General features: G+C 48.4%; 1 protein-coding gene across 1 annotated transcript in view; it reads left to right on the top strand.

The window, feature by feature from the left end:
- Positions 1-7666, top strand: part of LOC139273731 (zinc finger protein 664-like) — a 316000-nt gene that overhangs the window by 22751 nt on the left and 285583 nt on the right. The window lies entirely within an intron of this gene.

Here is a 7666-nt window from a genome sequence, read left to right on the forward strand (position 1 = left end):
TAAGGTCCCGTTACAATTAACAATCGCGAATATTCCCGCCTATATACAGCCCTTTCCCAGTCAATCTCAGACCTTGTTCCATCTCCCCACACTTTCTCTCACAGACGGGTTCAGCAGTTTACAAACACCTTATTCCAGCTGATTTGGAGAATGTGGTGTTTGGGGTTTGAGTTGTGAGGCGGGGTATCTCCGCCAGTATCACCGTCTCACAGACTCTTCCCCCTGAAAATGACAATGAGCAGGAACTGAGACTGGAGCTGAACACATCCCCAGTTACAGTGAGGCCCGGGCCGGACATCCCATTCTCAATGTGTGTTTTATTGCAGACACTGGGGGAGGGGTGAGTGCAGCCAATGTCAGCGAGTCACCAGGTATCCTGGCTTCATGTTCAATGATTTCTGTCTGAAATCTGAGCCCGGCCCCGGGACAGGGATCATTTGATTCGGGGATCAACTCTTTTCTGAGAGGCGTGGGTGGCTCTGAGAAGAGCCTTTGGGTTCAGATGTTTACAAGTTGCACTTTTTATTTACTTTTTGAGCGCTGCTTTCTTGGGTTTTGCTGATTTGGCCTTGGCCCTCGGTTTTTCCACCTTTTTGGCCACCTTCACCTTTGCGCCCGAGGCCTTCTTGGGGCTCTTGGGCTTCGCCGCTGCCGCCTTCTTCCCAGCCGCAGCTTTCGCTGTCTTTTTTACTGTTGGCGCCTTCTTGGTGTTCGTTTTCTTGGCCGGAGATTTCTTGGCTGCTGGTTTCTTGGCCGGAGATTTCTTGGCTGCTGGTTTCTTGGCCGGAGATTTCTTGGCTGCTGGTTTCTTGGCCGGAGATTTCTTGGCTGCTGGTTTCTTGGTCGGAGATTTCTTGGCTACTGGTTTTTTGCCTGGAGATTTCTTGGCTGCTGGTTTCTTCACGTTCCTTCCCACTTTCCCCTGGTTTTCCTTCTTAGCGACTCTGAAGGAGCCCGAGGCGCCCGTGCCCTTGGTCTGCACCAGGAAGCCATTTGTCACATTCCTCTTGATACTGAACCTGATCTGGGACCCGCGCTTCTCCACATTCACGCCTTTGGCCGCCAGAGCCTTCTTTATCGCGGCCAGGGACATCCCCTTGCGATCGCCGCCATCGGCCACAACCTTGAGGATCTGTTCGCCCAACGTGGGACCGGCTGACTTGGAGCGGGGAGCTGCCTTCTTCTTCTTGCTGGGAGCCTTGGTTTGAGTGGCGGCGGCAGGAGGGGCCGTTTCGGCGGCTGCAGTGTCAGTCATGTCGGCGACTCTGTGGAAAATCTCTCTGACAGTCAGAGCTCGGTCAGAAATGAAACGGGAGGCGGCGGCACAGAGCAACTTAAAGGCAGCGAGCGGACGGGGCGGAGACATCCTGCTGTCAGCTCCCCGCCCCTCCAGCCTCTCTGTGTTTCTCTCTCCTCATTAACTGTCCGATTCCAATTCAACCCGGGCCCTCCAGATTCCCAGACTGGCCTCTTTCTGTCCCGAAGACCGGGATGTTTGTTGTCGAGAAAGCTTCCTCCGAATTGAAGGCAGCAATTTAGATTTAAACCCGTTTCATTGCTGCACTGATCGCGCTCTCTCACCCGATTGCGGACATTTTCTTCGTTTTTCGATTGAAATTTGAAATCACATCAAACTTAACGTTTAATTCCCACTTTAGACCTGAGCAGGGCAGCAGGGCGATCCTGTGACAGGGAAATCTTTGAATTTTACACAAGAGGGACTCTGGAATCCGGCGATGAGACGGACACACAAACACAGTGACATTAGTCTCACCGGCCGCCCCTTTAACACACTCTCGCTCACACAATGTTCACATCTGCACATTCACAGCACAAACTATCCCAGATTTACAGCTCCCAGCACAGGGTTACCTCTCCGCTCGGCCTGTGCTGCCGATTCTCGGGGTTAGTTGAAGTTTCCCAGCTCAGTAAGTGTTAAACACTCTGAGGTCGGCGCTCCTCAGTGTCTGTTCCCCAGATTCAGGGGCAGGAGCCAATCACAGCTGTGGCTGGCTTAACCCATATATGCTGTTAAGTTGTTACATTGTTCGTACGCAGAAATATGTTTGATTAACGTGAAAATAGAAATTATGAGTTCACCGCCCCTCCACCCTCTCTTTGTCTCTCTCTATCCTCCGAAAATGAGGGATATATCACAGTAACTGGTGAACTATCCATACCATGCTCACCACCCAGAGATGGCTATCAGAGGGAGCGACAGAGAGACAGACACAGAATCAGTCTTAAACTCCCTAACTGTGTCTCCATATTACGCTCAATAATAGTATCACACATTCATGTACGGCACCACCGAAAGAGAGGGAAACAGACACATTATTAGTCTTACACTTGGTATCAGTGTCTCCATATTACGCTCAGTAACAGTGCCACACCGTCATGTATAGCAACAGAGAGAGAAACATAAACAGTATCATAGAAACATAGAAAATAGGTGCAGGAGTAGGCCATTCGGCCCTTCAAGCCTGCACCCCCATTCAATATGATCATAGCTGATCATGCAACTTCAGTACCCCATTCCTGCTTTCTCTCCATACCCCTTGATCCCTTTCATAGAAACATAGAAAATAGGTGCAGGAGTAGGCCATTCGGCCCTTCTAGCCTGCACCGCCATTCAATGAGTTCATGGCTGAACATGAAACTTCAGTACCCCATTCCTGCTTTCTCGCCATACCCCTTGATCCCCCTAGTAGTAAGGACTACATCTAACTCCTTTTTGAATATATTTAGTGAATTGGCCTCAACAACTTTCTGTGGTAGAGAATTCCACAGGTTCACCACTCTCTGGGTGAAGAAGTTTCTCCTCATCTCGGTCCTAAATGACTTACAACTTATCCTTAGACTGTGACCCCTAGTTCTGGACTTCCCCAACGTTGGGAACCTTCTTCCTGCATCTAACCTGTCTAAACCCATCAGAATTTTAAACGTTTCTATGAGGTCCCCTCTCATTCTTCTGAACTCCAGTGAATACAAGCCCAGTTGATCCAGTCTTTCTTGATAGGTCAGTCCCGCCATCCCGGGAATCAGTCTGGTGAACCTTCGCTGCACTCCCTCAATAGCAAGAATGTCCTTCCTCAGGTTAGGAGACCAAAACTGTACACAATACTCCAGGTGTGGCCTCACCAAGGCCCTGTACAACTGTAGCAACACCTCCCTGTCCCTGTACTCAAATCCCCTCGCTATGAAGGCCAACATGCCATTTGCTTTCTTAACCGCCTGCTGTTCCTGCATGCCAACCTTCAATGACTGGTGTACCATGACACCCAGGTCTCATTGCACCTCTCCTTTTCCTAATGTGTCACCATTCAGATAATGTCTCTCTGTTTTTACCACCAAAGTGGATAACGTCACATTTATCCACATTATACTTCATCTGCCATGCATTTGCCCACTCACCTAACCTATCCAAGTCGCTCTGCAGCCTCATAGCATCCTCCTCACAGCTCACACTGCCACCCAACTTAGTGTCATCCACAAATTTGGAGATACTACATTTAATCCCCTCGTCCAAATCATTAATGTACAATGTAAATAGCTGGGGCCCCAGCACAGAACCCCACTAGTCACCGCCTGCCATTCTGAAAAGTACCAATTTACTCCTACTCTTTGCTTCCTGTCTATCAACCAGTTCTCAATCCATGTCAGCACCCTACCCCCAATCCCATATGCTTTAACTTTGCAAATTAATCTCTTGTGTGAGACCTTGTCGAAAGCCTTATGAAAGTCCAAATATACCACATCAACTGGTTCTCCCTTGTCCACTCTACTGGAAACATCCTCAAAAAATTCCAGAAGATTTGTCAAGCATGATTTCCCTTTCACAAATCCATGCTGACTTGGACCTATCATGTCACCTCTTTCCAGATGCGCTGCTATGACATCCTTAATAATTGATTCCATCATTTTACCCACTACCGATGTAAGGCTGACCGGTCTATAATTCCCTGTTTTCTCTCTCCCTCTTTTTTTAAAAAGTGGGGTTACATTGGCTACCCTCCACTCGATAGAAACTGATCCAGAATCAATGGAATGTTGGAAAATGACTGTCAATGCATCCGCTATTTCCAAGGCCACCTCCTTAAGTACTCTGGGATGCAGTCCATCAGGCCCTGGGGATTTATCGGCCTTCAATCCCATCAATTTCCCCAACACAATTTCCCGACTAATAAGGATTTCCCTCAGTTCCTCCTCCTTACTAGACCCTCTGACCCCTTTTATATCTGGAAGGTTGTTAGTGTCCTCCTTAGAGAATACTGAACCAAAGTACTTGTTCAATTGGTCTGCCATTTCTTTGTTCCCCGTTATGACTTCCCCTGATTCTGACTGCAGGGGACCTACGTTTGTCTTTACTAACCTTTTTCTCTTTACATATCTATAGAAACTTTTGCAATCCGTCTTAATGTTCCCTGCAAGCTTCTTCTCATACTCCATTTTCCCTGCCCTAATCAAACCCTTTATCCTCCTCTGCTGAGTTCTAAATTTCTCCCAGTCTCCGGGTTTGCTGCTATTTCTGGCCAATTTGTATGCCACTTCCTTGGCTTTAATACTATCCCTGATTTCCCTTGATAGCCACGGTTGAGCCACATTCCCTTTTTTATTTTTACGCCAGACAGGAATGTACAATTGTTGTAGTTCATCCATGCGGTCTCTAAATGTCTGCCATTGCCCATCCACAGGCAACCCCTTAAGTATCATTCGCCAATCTATCCTAGCCAATTCACACCTCATACCTTCAAAGTTAGCCTTCTTTAAGTTCTGGACCATGGTCTCTGAATTAACTGTTTCATTCTCCATCCTAATGCAGAATTCCACCATATTATGGTCACTCTTCCCCAAGGGGCCTCGCACAACGAGATTGCTAATTAATCCTCTCTCATTACACAACACCCAGTCTAAGATGGCCTCCCCCCTAGTTGGTTCCTCGACATATTGGTCTAGAAAACCATCCCTTATGCACTCCAGGAAATCCTCCTCCACCGTATTGCTTCCAATTTGGTTAGCCCAATCTATGTGCATATTAAAGTCACCCATTATAACTGCTGCACCCTTATTGCATGCACCCCTAATTTCCTGTTTGATGCCCTCCCCAACATCACTACAACTGTTTGGAGGTCTGTACACAACTCCCACTAACGTTTTTTGCCCTTTGGTGTTCTGCAGCTCTACCCATATAGATTCCACATCATCCAAGCTAATGTCCTTCCTAACTATTGCATTAATCTCCTCTTTAACCAGCAATGCTACCCTACCTCCTTTTCCTTTTATTCTATCCTTCCTGAATGTTGAGTACCCCTGGATGTTGAGTTCCCAGCCCTGATCATCCTGGAGCCATGTCTCCGTAATCCCAATCACATCATATTTGTTAACATCTATTTGCACAGTTAATTCATCCACCTTATTACGGATACTCCTTGCATTAAGACACAAAGCCTTCAGGCTTGTTTTTTTAACACCCTTTGTCCTTTTAGAATTTTGCTGTGCAGTGGCCCTTTTTGTTCTTTGCCTTGGGTTTCTCTGCCCTCCACGTGTACTCATCTCCTTTCTGTCTTTTGCTTTTGTCTCCTTTTTGTTTCCCTCTGTCTCCCTGCATTGGTTCCCATCCCCCTGCCATATTAGTTGAACTCCTCCCCAACAGCACTAGCAAACACTCCCCCTAGGACATTGGTTCCGGTCCTGCCCAGGTGCAGACCGTCCGGTTTGTACTGGTCCCACCTCCCCCAGAACCGGTTCCAATGCCCCAGGAATTTGAATCCCTCCCTGCTGCACCACTGCTCAAGCCACGTATTCATCTGCGCTAGCCTGCGATTCCTACTCTGACTAGCACGTGGCACTGGTAGCAATCCCGAGATTACTACTTTTGAGGTCCTACTTTTTAATTTAGCTCCTAGCTCCTTAAATTCGTTTTGTAGGACCTCATCCCTTTTTTTACCTATGTCGTTGGTACTAATGTGCACCACGACAACTGGCTGTTCTCCCTCCCTTTTTAGAATGTCCTGCATCCGCTCCGAGACATCCTTGACCCTTGCACCAGGGAGGCAACATACCATCCTGGAGTCTCGGTTGCGGCCGCAGAAACGTCTATCTATTCCCCTTACAATTGAATCCCCTATCACTATCGCTCTCCCACTCTTTTTCCTGCCCTCCTGTGCAACAGAGCCAGCCACAGTGCCATGAACTTGGCTGCTGCTGCCCTCCCCTGATGAGTCATCCCTCTCAACAGTACTCAAAGCAGTGTATCTGTTTTGCAGTGGGATGACCACAGGGGACCCCTGCACTACCTTCCTTGCACTGCTCTTCCTGCTGGTCTTCCATTCCCTATATGACTGTGGACCCTTCACCCGCGGTAAGACCAACTCGCTACACGTGCTACTCATGTCATTCTCAGCATCGTGGATGCTCCAGAGTGAATCCACCCTTAGCTCCAACTCCACAACGCGGTCCGTCAGGAGCTGGAGGCGGATACACTTCCCGCACACGTAGTCGTCAGGGACACTGGAGTCATCCCTGAGTTCCCACATGGTACAGGAGGAGCATAACATGTGACCGAGCTGTCCTGCCATGACTTAACCCTTAGATAGGCAACAACAATGGTAAAGTTTACTCACTGTTTTTGAAGAGAAAAAAGAAAAACGAAAAACTACTCCCAATCACCAGCCAATCACTTACCCCCTTGGCTGTGATGTCACCTTTCTGTTTCTTTCTACTTCTTTTTTGCCTTCTCCCTGCAGCTGCACCGGCACGCCTCTCCACGCACCTCTCGCGGACTCTGGGCCCAGGACTTCCTGCTGTGCCTTTTATAGGCCTCTCACCGAAGTCCCGACTGCCTCTCCATGCACCTCTCGCCGACGCTGGACCCTGGACTCCCTGCTGTGCCTTTTATAGGCCTCATCAACGAACTCCCGACGCCTCTCCATGCACCTCTCGCCGACGCTGGGCCCCGGACTCCCTGCTGTGCCTTTTATAGGCCTCACCAATGAACTCCCGACGCCTCTCCACATCCCTCTCGCCGAGTCTGGGCCCTGGACTCCCTGCTGTGCCTTTTATAGGCCTCTCACCGAAGTCCCGACTGTCTCTCCACGCACCTCTCGCCGACGCCATCAGGGCCATACCTAACTCCCTTTTGAATATATCTAACGAACTGGCCTCAACAACTTTCTGTGGTAGTAAATTCCACAGGTTAACAATTCTCTGAGTGAAGAAGTTTCTCCTCATCTCGGTCCTAAATGTCTTACCCCTTATCCTTAGACTGTGACCTCTGGTTCTGGACATCCCCAACATTGGGAACATTCTTCCTGCATCTAACCTGTCCAATCCCGTCATAATTTTATATGTTTCTATGAGATTCCCTCTCATTCTTCTAAATTCCAGAGAATATAAGTCTATTCTATCCAGTCTTTCTTCATGTGTCAGCCCTGCCATCCCGGGAATCAGTCTGGTGAACCTTTGCTGCACTCTCTCAATAGCAAGAATGTCCTTCCTCAGATTAGAAGACCAAAACTGTACACAACATTCAAGGTGTGACCTCACCAAGGCCCTGTGCAACTGCAGTAAGACCTCCCTGCTCCTATTGTGTTGTACTCATAAGTGTTTCCACATCACGCGAAATAACAGAATCCCGCCTTCACAGACAGTACAAGAGAAAGGGGAA

This window comes from Pristiophorus japonicus, chromosome 9 (genome assembly GCF_044704955.1).
Source record: "Pristiophorus japonicus isolate sPriJap1 chromosome 9, sPriJap1.hap1, whole genome shotgun sequence".
NCBI classification, from domain to species: Eukaryota; Metazoa; Chordata; class Chondrichthyes; family Pristiophoridae; genus Pristiophorus; species Pristiophorus japonicus.